A 13765-nucleotide genomic window follows, 5' to 3' on the forward strand; every position below is an offset into this window, starting at 1 on the left:
GCCTGAACATGTCACAATGGTTTAGTGCCCTGCACATTGTTCTGGAGATGATCATGTGACTTTGGGCAAAAGATATGCAGACAAGGTTGCCAAATGCTGTGCTTACAATGTTTTTACATTCATTTAATGGTGGATTTACAAATGAGGGAATGGATGAGACTAACTTTATTCTCTTGTTGACAACGGTTTATACCTTGGATGAAGTGAAAAAGCTTCAAGAGGAAGTGTCAGCGGAAGAACAGCAGAGCTGGGTCACAGCAGGTTGTATTAAAAGAGATTATGACATTTGGCTTTCAATGGATGGATAACCAGTGCTACCAAATAGTATGTTACCTCCTATGGTTAGGTATTTCCATGGTCCAGCCCATGTTGGTAGGGACACTATGGTGAGACTGTTTAGGCAGACTTGATTCAATCCGAAATTTAAGTTGCTGACTGAAGCGCTGTGTTAAAGATCTGTTGTGTGTCAACATAACAATGTTGAAAAGAGAACTGCAGTCACATTGAGACACAAAGGAAGATCAGGAGGCCCTTTTAACAGAATTCAGATGGATTTCATTGAGATGCCTGCGTGCAATGGATTGAAGTATGTTTTGCTCATTGCATGCATCTTTCCCTGATGGGTCAAAGCGTACAAAACTAGGTGAAATGATAGCCTCACCATGGCTTAACTGTTGTTGAGGGAACTCATCTCCAGATTCGGTATACTCATCTCTTTGAATCAGATTGAGGAACTTATTCTACCAATGAGGTTCTGATATTGTTCTGCGCAGCACTGCAGATGGAACAGCAATTGCATAGCAGCTATGGACCAGAGGCTTCTAGTTTTGTGGAGGAGGTGAATGGCACGCTAAAATCCAGATTCACAAAAGTGTGTGCTTTGAAATAATTAAAATAGCCTGATGCTTTATCTCTTGTGTTTGGAGTGTACCTGATCGAAATATTGGTCTGTCCCTCCATGAGATTATAATGGGGAGGGTGATGAGATTGCCAGCGATTCCTGTGAATACACTTGTGAACATTACTGACGACATGACCTTAGATGTGGTGCGTTCTGTGTCTTATCACGTTAGAGCTGCCATAACTATTCCTAATCAAAAGCAGTGCCATGCCCTAAATCCCAGCAATTGAGTCTTGGTGAAGAAACACTTCAGAAAAATGTGTCTTGAGCCTCATTGGCCTGGGCCATACCAGGTGATCCTGGTTACCACAACTGCTGTGAAGTGTAGAGGTCTCCCCAACTGGATCCACACTTCCCATTCTTGCAGAGTTGAGTCTGCCCTCGATACAACAGCCCCTGTCCCAGATGAGCCAGTGGTAAAAGAATTACAACAGGGGCAGGTCAGCCAAGCTGTCGGGGACCAAACTGAGCCTTAAACAACACTTGGTCATGCAGAAGAGGGTCTTGCACAAGTCACAACAGAGAAAAATGAACTTTGCCATCTGGTGAGTGAGTCACACTCAGAAAAAGACTCTGAAGAAGAGACTAGTGCTGGGAGAAATTGAATTGAAGCTGGAGACTGTTGGCCCAAAAGGCAAGAATGGGGAAAAGTGAGTGTGTCTGAAGAACGAGTGCCACCGACGATTGCTGAAGAAACAGAAAGTTCAGACCTGAATGAAAGTGAAGACGAAGGTGTGGAACTGAGAAGGTCATAGAGAACAAGAGTGCATAGTCTCAAGTATTCTTCACCTGAGTGGACCTAGTTTGCAAATGACACAATCACAATATAGACTTCTGGGAATCTTGAGATCAACATATTGGTTCAGATGAACTGTCATGGACTGAACGTAGTGGTTGAAATGCACATCGAATTCTCATTGTCATTGATGAGCTTGGTTTGTGTAGAAGTTAAAGACATTTGCATTGAGTGGGATAGGGAACTGATCAGACTACCTAGGACTGAGCGGAAGAAGAACAAGGGTTGTCATTTAAAAGAACATGGAGAAGGGCTAGGGAAGTCCCACAAAGATTTATACATTGCTGCTAAATGAACTTTGAACATTTGAACTCTGTTTGTATTGGTGAAATCATTGAAGCAATACTTACTGTTGCTGCTGTAAACATATGAAAAGAAAGGATCTTATTCAAAAGATGAAATGGAGCCAAATAAGAAACATAGATGTAGACGCATGTACATGTCCTGTAGAGGAGAGGTCCCCTAGTGTTACCCCGCAAACTATTAGTCCTCAAGACAAGAATAACTATATATTTGATGAGGAAGCATTACACTTAGATGAGTCTAGAGGAGATTATTCAGCAAATGTATATTTTAAATTGTTATATGAATTCATTAATATGTTCAACACAAGGGACTGTTATGTTTGTACACAGTTACCTGCTTCCGTGTCATAAGGTATCACATTTCATCATATTCCATTAATCTGTGGTATTTCGTGCAGTCTGTTTTTTAGCATATTTTACAAAGAGGGAAGTTTTCAATATTATTTATCAAATTATAATCTTGTGTTGCCAGAAGGTCCTTTGTTTAAGCATCTGAATAAGAATCCATATTTTGAAGGAACAGAACTTCCACTGAAAATATTACAAACTGCATATGCACACAGACACAGTTTGACCTGTCATTGACTGAGATTGAGAAGGAATTCCTAAATGTAAATGAGGATCGAAGGAGGGAATTAGAAACCAAATCCAAAACAGATAAAGACCTTAAGTCACAACATCAACGGAGGAAGGAGGAAATAGAACATTAAATGCATGGGCATTTACCAGCTTTAACTTTAGACTGGCAGCACAATGGGAATCTGTGCATACATACTGATCAGGGCTATATAAATCCGTTGTTCATAGGGAAGACTGATTGTGAACATGTTTTTGATGTCAGAGGAAAGAGTGAATTATTTTTGGATGCAAAGGATCCTGTGATCTTTGGATTGTATTTTATCTGTGTTGCTATGGCAGAGGAGCGTCACCTCCCCCCCTCGCCCGCAGCAGCAAAACTTGAAAAATAAAACCATCATAAACCATGTTTATCATCATTTTATTTTTTAGGGAGCGGGTTCATGGGGGATGACGGCACGAGGGTGAGTGACGTGCACAGTTGTCAGTGCGCATGTGGGTTTAGCCGGCCATCTCAGGACAACCAAACAGGCATGCTCATTGAGCTGTCTCCAACCTGAGCTGCGTTCACAGGTTGGAGACAGCAGACACAGGCTCCCAGTCTGTCTGGGAGTGCAAATCGAGGATGCTCAGGCCATTCCTGATGCTGCGCTCATGCTGCCAGCAGCATGAGAGCAGTGTTAGGATTGGCCGAAAGGCACTCTGGGGGCCTGTGCCTGCAGTAAAGCAAGAAGCATGGCAATGCGGCGGGTGGCAGGTAAGTTTTTTAGGTTTTTTTGTATTTTTGATGTGTTTTTGCCCGGACACCATCTGCGACTGGTGGACAGCATGCATATTTTAAGTTGCTGAAAGGATGGCATGGTATGTGTTATCCAGCAATAGTTTTTCCAAAGATCTATCATGTGGAACATTTGAAGATCCTGTGTGGGAGATGAAACATAGAACTAAGCAAGGAGCTAGTGACGTAAAAATAGTGGAAGATAATTTAAGTGCATTGATTCCATCAGCGGGAGTGATTTTAAATGATCTAAAGATTAGAACTCTGTCTCTGATAGTGGATAAGTTAGCTACTAGCACAGGAAATTCGTTGTTGTTGATAAACAGAGATGGTAGTAATAAAATCAATTGTTTTGTGTTAGAATTGTTGCTCGCAAATGAGGATGGAGTTTGTCAGATTTTGAAGGTTCAACAATGTTGTATCTATTTTCTGGATAAAAGTAAGAATTTGCAGAATGATATTCAGAATGTTTCAGGGTTGATGAAGGATTCGAAAGAATTGAAAGCGAATGGTGTATGGGAAGCTATTGGAGATGGATTTTCTGCCATAGGCAGATGGTTTGGTAACTTGTGAATGGGAGTTGCAGGTTTTGTACTGAGGCCATTGTTGGTCATTTCAATACTGGCAATATTTTTGTGGTTTGGATGAAAAAAAATTTGAAAGAGAAGAATTATTCAGAAGGGTCAGAAGAGAAAAAGAACAGAGGTTGAGCTGGAAGATAGTCAATGTAAATATTACGATGATATGAAGCGGTTGAAGGATTCAAGGTGAAAAATTTTGAAAACAACCACGTTTTAGACAGTCTTGTTCAAGACTGAAAAGGGATTTGTGTCTAAATGTCATCAGAAGGAGGGTTGAGAGAGCATAGCTTGGCTGTGCCACTAAGCCTCTTAACATGAAGGAGAAAAGGGGTTATTTTTCTACATAAAGTGAAGAGGCATTTTCATATAAATGATGCAATGCAATACATACGAATAAAGTGCACAGTTGGATGTGAGGTTTTTAAGCAAGCTATTTTAAATCATTGTTTTGAAAGCATGATTATGTTGTATTGTTTTAGAAGTATTATTATTATATATAATAATTTTGTATTTCACCATAAGTAATAAATAGAGTTCATTTAAACAGAAAGTATATTCATGTTTCATTAGCATGGCTGGAATGAAGGCCACAGATTTTTTTTTCTGTGCCTAATCTTCAAAGTGCAGTTTGCTTTTGCATGTTTTTCTATGAGCTGTAGGTGTCAGGATCCGAGACTGAATTAATGAGGAGCCCATTGTGCTCAAGATATAAGAAGGTCTGTGAGAAACGCCACAAGGACAAAAGGAGTAAGCTGGGATGATGGTCATAACTTTTCTGAAATTTCTGAGAGTGCGAGGGTGTACAAGGTAAATGCAGAAGCCTTCAGAAGGTTTCAAAAAGTTAAAGTGACAGTTAATTTTAATTTAAAGCCTTGTTTTTCAGTAAGGATGTTTTTGCAATGATGTAAGCCTCTGGAAGGATTGAGATTGAAGTGTGGTTTAGCTAGTGAAGAGCCAGGTTCCCTTTGTCCTTTGCTGACAGCGGACCCTGTTGAGATATATGCGTTAAATGTAGGGCCTGATAACAAGTCTGGCGGTTGGAAAACCTGACCGTGATACCAGTGGTGAGGAGACAGTGCGCATTCTGATGGTGCTGGGGAGGGGAACCCCTGCACTACCCACAACAATGTTGTGGGCAGTGCAAGGCCCCCCCTGTGGCCCCTAGCACTTGTTCTTTGCAAGCCTTTTCATGGCAGTTAAACCACCATGAAAAGGCTGGTGGAGAACATGGTTCTAATTAGCAGAGTGCCGCTGACTTCAGCGCCGCCCTGGCTGATGACAATTAAGACCTCCATCAACCCGTTGGGATCAGAGATCCTGGTGGAGACGGTGGTCCCTTTGGCGGTCTGACCACCGGGGTCATAATGTGAAAGTTGGACCGCCATGCCAGTCTGACCGTCACTGCGACTCTGGAGATCTTGAGCTCACCAGACTTGCAATCTGGCCCCTAGATCCTCATGTGGCGTCATGAAAAGATTGAGATTAAGTGTAGTTTAGCTAGTGGAACAGCCAAATTCCATTTGCCCTTTGCAGAGAGTGGACCCTGCTGGGATATATCCCTTAGACTTAGATTCTTATGTGGCTTCATGCCACTGCATTTCTCTTAATGGAACCTTCTACAGAAGTTCTGTTTGCTGACCCTCTTCCCTGAAATCTTTAGTATTAAAATAGTTAAGAACTTAGATTCAAAGGTTAGGCAGAACATTTGATTTTAGACTTAAAAAATCAGTCTGTTTTCTGATTTTCTGCATTATCCCTATTAGAGACTTGTCTTTCATATGCTTGTAAAGTTTAATACTGAGCTACGCTTTAACCCACCTTTAGTGATCTTGTACATCTATACTATGGTTTTGAGACTCATTTATCTGAGTTTGACTTTGAATCTGTAACAAAGCCCTTTGAAACTTTAAGATGGTCTCTGAGACTTAGGCCCTCATTACGAGTTTGGCGTAATTACCGCTGACCGCCATAATGGCAGCTGGAAAAAGACTGCCGTAGACATGGTAAACTTACCATTGTAACACGATTCCAAAATCAAAAACTGCTAGAAATCCGACCCCTCCAGTCTGAACAACAGCGACAAACATGCGGGTCGGAAACTGCCACAGCAAGAGTAAACCGCCCTCCCAATTATGACTCACAGATCAGCACAGTGGTTGGTCAACGGCGATCCACCATTGGCGGTACGGACCGCTGTGGCCACAAAATGGACTCATTAACAGCAACCACAAAATCCACACCTCATACACATACATTCTCTTACACCCACAGAAGCCACTATAAAACACCCCCCCCCCCATAATACCCACTATCCTTCGCTATGCCTACCTGCTGCCACACAACTCCCAGCCAACTGGAACACAGAGATACCACAAACCCAAGATACACTCCTGTAACCCCCACACGCCTCATACAACTCACTAACACACAAACACACATCCCATAACATTACCATAAAACATCTCCATCAGTGTCACTAACTAACTCACACACTCCACAATCCCAAACAACACCACAACATCACAACACTCATATCCCCACATGACCCACTATGGCACACCGTAAGCACCCACTTTTCACTGACAGGGAGTTGCGGACCATGGTGGACGAAATAATCAGGGTGGAGCCATAGCTGTTCGGTGCACAGGTCCAGCAGACATCCATAGCTAGGAAAATGGAGTTATGGCAGAGGATCGTCAAGAAGGTGAATGCAGTGGGAAGCCATCCACGCACAAGGGACAACATTAGGAAGAGGTGGAATGACCTGCAGGCGAAGGTACGTACCATGGCATCCAGGCATCAGCTTGCCATCCAGAGGACTGGCGGTGGTCCCCACCACCTCCCCACCGAGTTCACCGAGTGGGAGGAGAAGGTCTTGCTATCCTGCCCCCAGAGGGACTCAGTGGAGTCACTCGAGGCCTGGACTCAGGTAAGTCACTGACACACCCTTCCCACCACCTACACCTGTAATGCGTGCTTCCCCCTTCCCTTGTAGCTACCCCAAAACACCCCATCCCATATCCATCCCACCCCATCAACAAACCACACCCTTATCCCCTGCATGCCCACGCCACCCCAATAACACTTACCCACACAATGTGCACATAACTACCAGTCCTTGCATGTAACGCTTGAAGCACTGCAAGTCCCACAATGCATCACCCATCCCACAAATAACTATGCATTGCACCCATTCCAAAGGGAGTCCTGCATGTAGATGAATGGGGATGTAAGCACAAGAAATAGGTGGCAGATGCTGACAGGGACATGGGAATGACGGGATAGAGAACATTGACAGAAGGAAACACATGCCACTGCAGATGTGTGAAAGCAAGACACATTTGCAATGCCCACCATAGACAACTAACTGACTGTCAATGCCATATCCTCTGAAGCATGTGAATACTACTGCCACCCAGCTGACACACAGTCAAACACCCTACAGGACACAAAATAAAATGTATTCCCACGTCACAGGTACAACTGCTCATGCCAGCCGCTAGGAGGTGCCAGGAAGTACCAGTCCTCTAGCAGAAGAAGGCCCCAGTCATGACAGTCCAGTGGGATCTTTGGATCTGTATGACCACCCTGGCCCATCGGGAACCTCTGCTTAGTCACCCTTGAGAAGCCCCACTCAGCCCACCAGACAGACCCCCACCACTCAGCCACCACCTACAGCTGTGACTCAACGCCCCTAAACCAGTGTCTCCAGGACAGCTACTGTCTGCCCACCTGTACAGGGACCAGAGTATCACCCATCACCAGGCAAGGCAATGAAGGTCCTGGTGCAAGTGGGAGTGGGCACACTGTGTCGGGGTCACAGACACAGGGAGCCCGGCCCACTGGAAGAGCATCTGTGGGCCAAGAAGGGTGCACACCAGGGAAGTGACTAGCCAGGAGGCCATATCCCAAGTCCTGCCAGCATACCACCACTCCCAGGACAGGATGGGCCAAATACTGCCCACTTTGCAGGAGATTCAAAGGCTGCAGAGGGAACACCATCAGGAGACCAAGGAGCAATGGCAGGCCCACAATGCCTCCATGGCCTCCATCTAAGGGATGCTGCAAGACATGATAGCAGTCCTGCGCTGAGATCTCCACACACCTGCAGGCCCCTTACAGTAGCCACGATACACCCCAGCCCCCCACATCTGCTACTGGTAGTGGATTGCTGTCCCTGCCAGAGGGCTCATACGCCACCAGCACCCCTTCTTCTGTAGCCCAAGAACCTTCCCCCAAACATGGCCAGAGAGCCAGACATCCCTCAGAGACTGTAGCCAAGACCAAACCTACCGCCAGGAAGTGACCCTCTCCTGAACTGTCTCCCTTGTGTGCCACTGACACACCTTGTTGACATTCTACTGTCATTGCTCCATTTTCAAATGGCCCCATGGACTCTGAACCTGTGCTACCAACAGCTATGAACACTAAACTGACTATTTTGTCCACAGTCTGCCCACTCCTTTGCATTTCCTCATCCCTTATCTTGATAAACAAATTAAACACTGTACATTCACACCCAATGTATTTGTGCTTTATTCACTATGCATACATGTGATTAACAACTTTATCACTGAACATTCTAGAATTGGCTAGCCTGATAGTATGCAGGTATGTTTCATTCCAAATCTGAAGTTTCTAACACTTGCACCAGGTATCTCCAAATCCTCCATGAACAAGGCATGGCAAAGAGAATCCCACCATAGGAAGACCTGTGAGTAACAGAAATGTAGAAGACATTTAGGTACAGTTAGTTTCATTACACATGTACCTGCTTTCTGTCCAAAGTATCACATCATTGGCAGGGTACTCCCACTTCTTGACTGACAAGTATTACCATGTGCCCGCTGCACTACACACCAGTAAGTAACTCTAAAATGCAGCTTTCCATGAGTACAACTGTAGAGGCAGTCTACATCAGCTGAGGTTCCTTCCAAGCACATTGTGAGGGACTCCAAGTGGGTGTGAAGGTACTCAGGATATATTGAGTGTCAAATACTGACAGCAAACCTGGGCCACAATCACTATCCATGAACAATGTCCAAAGAGTCCATACATGTGAAGGCAGGAAATCCCATTCAGGAAAACATTACTTCCGTGTGTAAACTTCCTTTAGGAGTTCTCAAACACGTGAAGCAGTAAGGATAATGTGACAGTACACACATTGCACCACACACATACTGCTGTGTCTACAGCACTGGTTGTAAAATCTGCCAATTGTACACAAAACTACATAGGTAATGTTGTGGGAAACAAAAGTCAAAATATACCTCCAACTCATTGGAAGTACAGCTGAATGAGCTGAGTTCTGGAGTTCACATCCTCCTCCTCCCCTTCTTCATCGCTGTTCTCTGTCCCCTCAGCCTCCACGGTGGATCAGGTCGTTCCTCCTTTTCCAGTATGGGTACATGCCTTCTCAGTGCCAAATTGTGCAGCATACAGCAGGCCACGATGATATGGCAAACCTTGTTTGGGGAGTAGCACAGTGATACGCCTGATATATGCAGGCACCAGAATCTTACCTTCAGTAGGCCAGAGGTCCTCTCAATGGCTCATCTTGTGCTGCCATGTGCCTCATTGTAGCAATTGTCACCCCCTGTCCTGGGATACCTCACTGGTGTCAATAGCCAGGACAGGTTTGGATAGCCAGAATCACCTGAGAAGAGTGGATACACACATCACATATCACCATTGTGTATGGGGGAAGAGTAGGAAAGGCAGGTTGGTAGTTACTGCACTCTCACATCTCACTCACCCACAAGCCAGGCTCTCTCTCTTTGTAGCTTTGCTATCATGTGTGGGACACCGTTGAGCCTCAAAATGTAGGAGTCATGCACAGATCCAGGGAATTTTGCAATCACCTGTGACACTTGTCTGGAAGATACACCACCTGTACATTAATGGAGTGCTAACACTTCCTATTCCCATACATTTGTCCATTTGTCCATTTAACCAGGGAGGAATAAAAGGAATATAGGTGCCATTTATGGCCCGAATCACATGAGTAATGTGTGCATTGGCATAGAAATCCATTTTCACAGTGGGCAATTCAGCAGTTTGGGGAAATTTGATGTAGCTATGGAGGTGTTTCAGCAAGGCAGTCAGGACATCCCTTCAGATGTTACTGAACATTGGCTGTGACACACCTGCTGCCAAACGCACTGTCACCTGAAATGACCCACTGGCATAAAAATGTATCACAGATAGTACCTGCACAGTAGGAGGAATAGCATATGGATTACGTAGAGCTGCCTGTAGATCTGGCTCCAATTGGGCACACAGTTCACGAATAGTCATGTGGTTCAGACGGTAGGTCAGTAAAATGTGTTGTTCCTCCATGGTTGCCGGGTCAACTAAGGGCCGGTACACCGGTGCATTCCTCAGTCTCCACATGGGTCGGTATCTAACGAGGGCCAACATACATATGTCACCATCACAACACATTTTGGATGATGTCTATGTACACACAACTGCACTAACGTAGCCTTCTAATCAAGGAAGGCTTGTTTCCAGCTTTCCTTGTGACAATCAACGAGTAATTACAGTGGTATTCAACCTACATATGCATCCAACTAGTGCCACACATCACATATGGCATGTATAGCTGCGTATGACTGATGTACCAAAAATTTTGAAATCCATATTGACAGCATGGACGGACCGTATTGATTGTACTACAACACATTTTGCCCATCAAATGGTAGTTGCCTGTTCTACATGCAGAGAGCAGATGGAAGTGACGTGACTCCACTCACGCTTGTTGTCATGCTGTTGGGCAGTCTGTACCACCGTGCAATTCCTCATTAGTTAACATTGGTGTTCATGGGGAACAGGGGCCAATTATGATCACGGCCAGCAGTGATGGTGTGAACCACTGCAGTCGTCAACATTTTGATTTCCCCTTGCTACTTGAACCCTGCATGTCAGAATGACCACAACTCCACTGCGTGTGCTGCCGTGTCCTGAATCTGGTTGCGAAGATGGCATGTGCAACAGGGGTAGGGCCCCAGCCTTCACCCAAGAGGAGCTGACCAAGCTTGTGGATGGGGTCCTACCCCTGTGTGCAAAGTTTTATGGGTGACCAGAGGAGCAAGTGAGTGGAATAAGAGTGTCCTAGCAGTGAGTGTGATTGCTGCGGGTGCATGTGTGTGTATGTTGGGTGACCAAGGGTATAGGAGTAGTGGCATTGGCCGTAAATGTGAAGCTGTAGGGAGATGATGGAATGTATGGTGGACTACTGTCAGCACGATTGTACCCTATGTCAGCATGCGTGTGGTAAGTCTACATAAATATGTTTTCATATGTGTCTCCCATGCAGGTCAGCGCCCATCATAAGAAGAGGTTATGGTAAGCCATCACCAAGGAAGTGCGAGCCCTGGGCATCTATAGCCACGGAGCACCCACTGCAAGAAACTGCGGGAGGACCTGAGACGCTGGGCCCAGAAGACTGCGAAGGCCCAGATGGGGATGTCCTCCCAACGAGGCGGGTGCACGTCAGACCCTGACCTCCCTAATGGCCCCATACTGCTGGTGGCCTACCCAGTGTTGGATGGGCACTTGAAAGCACCACAGCAGCCACAAGGGATGCGTACTAACACTGTCCTTCATGCCACATGTAGTGGGGGGATGATAGATAATGTGGAGAATGGATGCTGTTACTGAGACTCACAGATGTCAGGGTATGCAGGTGTTCAGCTTCTTGTCCGGGTTTCGTTACTTTGCTGTGTATGTGGCATGTTTATCCAGGTAAGGTGGAAATTGGGTAGAACAGTCAGTCAGGTAGTGTTCCTGTTGTCTTGCAAAGTGACGTAGTGGTACTTATAACAACTGAGCATTGAATGGATTCCTCAGTTGGATATGAAGAACATGTACAGTAGATCTGTAGGGCACCACTGTCAGTGTAGTGAACTCCAAAGAGGCAGATGTAATCCCTATGGCTCATTCCTGTAGTGCAAAGGCTATGGTAAGGTGAGGTTTTAGACTGAAGTGTACTGCATGTGTGCCTTCCTACATAGTAGGTGATTTACTCACAGCCCGCACACCTTTCTTTGTCTCCCCCCTCCCTCTTTGTTTACTTGTGCCCTTGTGTGCATCAGCATCATCAGGCGAAGGAGCAGAGGCACCAGCAAAGGGGAATGCTGCAGCCCACGGGACCCAGCAGGCACAGTCCACCGACACAGAGAGAACCAGTGGGTTGAAGGACGCAGGGAGCACCACTGGGGAGTCTCCTACCACTGCTACATCATTCTCTGATTCCTCCTCCGATGGCAGCTCCCTATTGGTGACATACCACTCTGGGACCATCCCAACAACATCTTCATCCGCCATCCCCCACCAGCAACACCAGCAAAGCCCTCCTAGTAGCTCCCCATTGGGTTGCCCGTGCCGGCTCACCCAGAAGGGTGGGCATCTCCTTCGCTACAGGCACCTCTGCTCCTGCCCCAGTCAGCCCTGCTGCCCTCAATGAGGAGGTTATTTACCTCCTGAGAACCATCTCTATGGGACAGACAACCATTGTGAATGCCATCCAGGGGCTGGCATCCCAGAGCAGCAAACCAATGCCTACCTGGAAGGCATTCACAGTGCCTTGTCTGGCCTGCAGAGATCATTTCAGGCTCTGGCCTCCTCTGTGACGGCAGCCAGTGTCCCTAGTACTTCCGTTCCCCCTCCCGCCACCTGTGCCCCATCTAGCACCCCTCACCCGTCCCTAGCACACAAGCCAAACCACATGCACACAGAATAGCACACAAGGCATACAAGGACACACACAGGCACCACAATTCACACCACAGCCATGCACACACTCAACAAACAGATGCAAACATGACAACACCCACGTCCTGCACTGTCTCCCCAACCTCCTCCTCCCTTACAGTGACCTCACCACACACACCCACATGCACTGCATCCTCACTCCCGGATCCTGCCCACAATCACCACAACTACAGTCACCCAGACATGCACCCCAGACACCACGCCCACAGTCATCACAACAACCACAACGACACCTGTAGCACACACACCAGACCTGCAGACACCACCACAACATCCATTCACACGACCTGTTTGTCCTCTCACACCCTTACTTCCCCTCCTCCCAAAACACATAAACACCCTCACTCAGGCACCCATCATTCATCCACCACACACAAGCATACTAAGCACCCACCTGCATCCAGATCCAACACACCTACACATCCTACAACCACTCCCTCTACCTCCACTCCCACGCCTTTTTCCACAGCCCCTCCACATGCTCCTGAAAAAACATTCCTTGCCCGGATTGACCTGTTTGAACCTCCTGGCCCACCCCGTCTTGTCCCTATGCATTCCCTTTGCCTCCCAAACCCCAGTCCCTCTACTTCACATTCATCTCAAGACTTCCCTTCCGGTTCCCATGTCTCTTCCCCCACCAAACAAAAACTTGTTAAGAGGCCTGATCCTGCTCCCACCCACCGGTCTAATCCCCCTCCATCTAAAGCTAAATCCAAGCCCCCCCTTCCTAACCTGAGTCCCCAACACCACCCCCTTCCCCTGCTCCCTGAGGTGCCTGCCCTATTGATGCCCCTGTCCTCTGGAGACCAGGGTCGTGTTAGGAGTCAAGTTGGGGCATTTTTGGCACTATTGTGCCACATGGACCTTTGGACTGCCCAATGGTCATCTTTGTACATAGTTTAATTTTTGCCCTTTTGTTGTTCAGTTTATATCTGGCCAACCTGCCCAGTTGGTGCAATTTGATTCAGTTGTCCTGCGTTTGACTATGGCTGCCTCATGTACACAGGTATGTGGATCATTTTCCTCATCTGTGCGTGTGTACTGTGATTGTGT

This window comes from Pleurodeles waltl, chromosome 10, assembly GCF_031143425.1.
Source record: "Pleurodeles waltl isolate 20211129_DDA chromosome 10, aPleWal1.hap1.20221129, whole genome shotgun sequence".
Lineage (NCBI taxonomy): Eukaryota > Metazoa > Chordata > Amphibia > Caudata > Salamandridae > Pleurodeles > Pleurodeles waltl.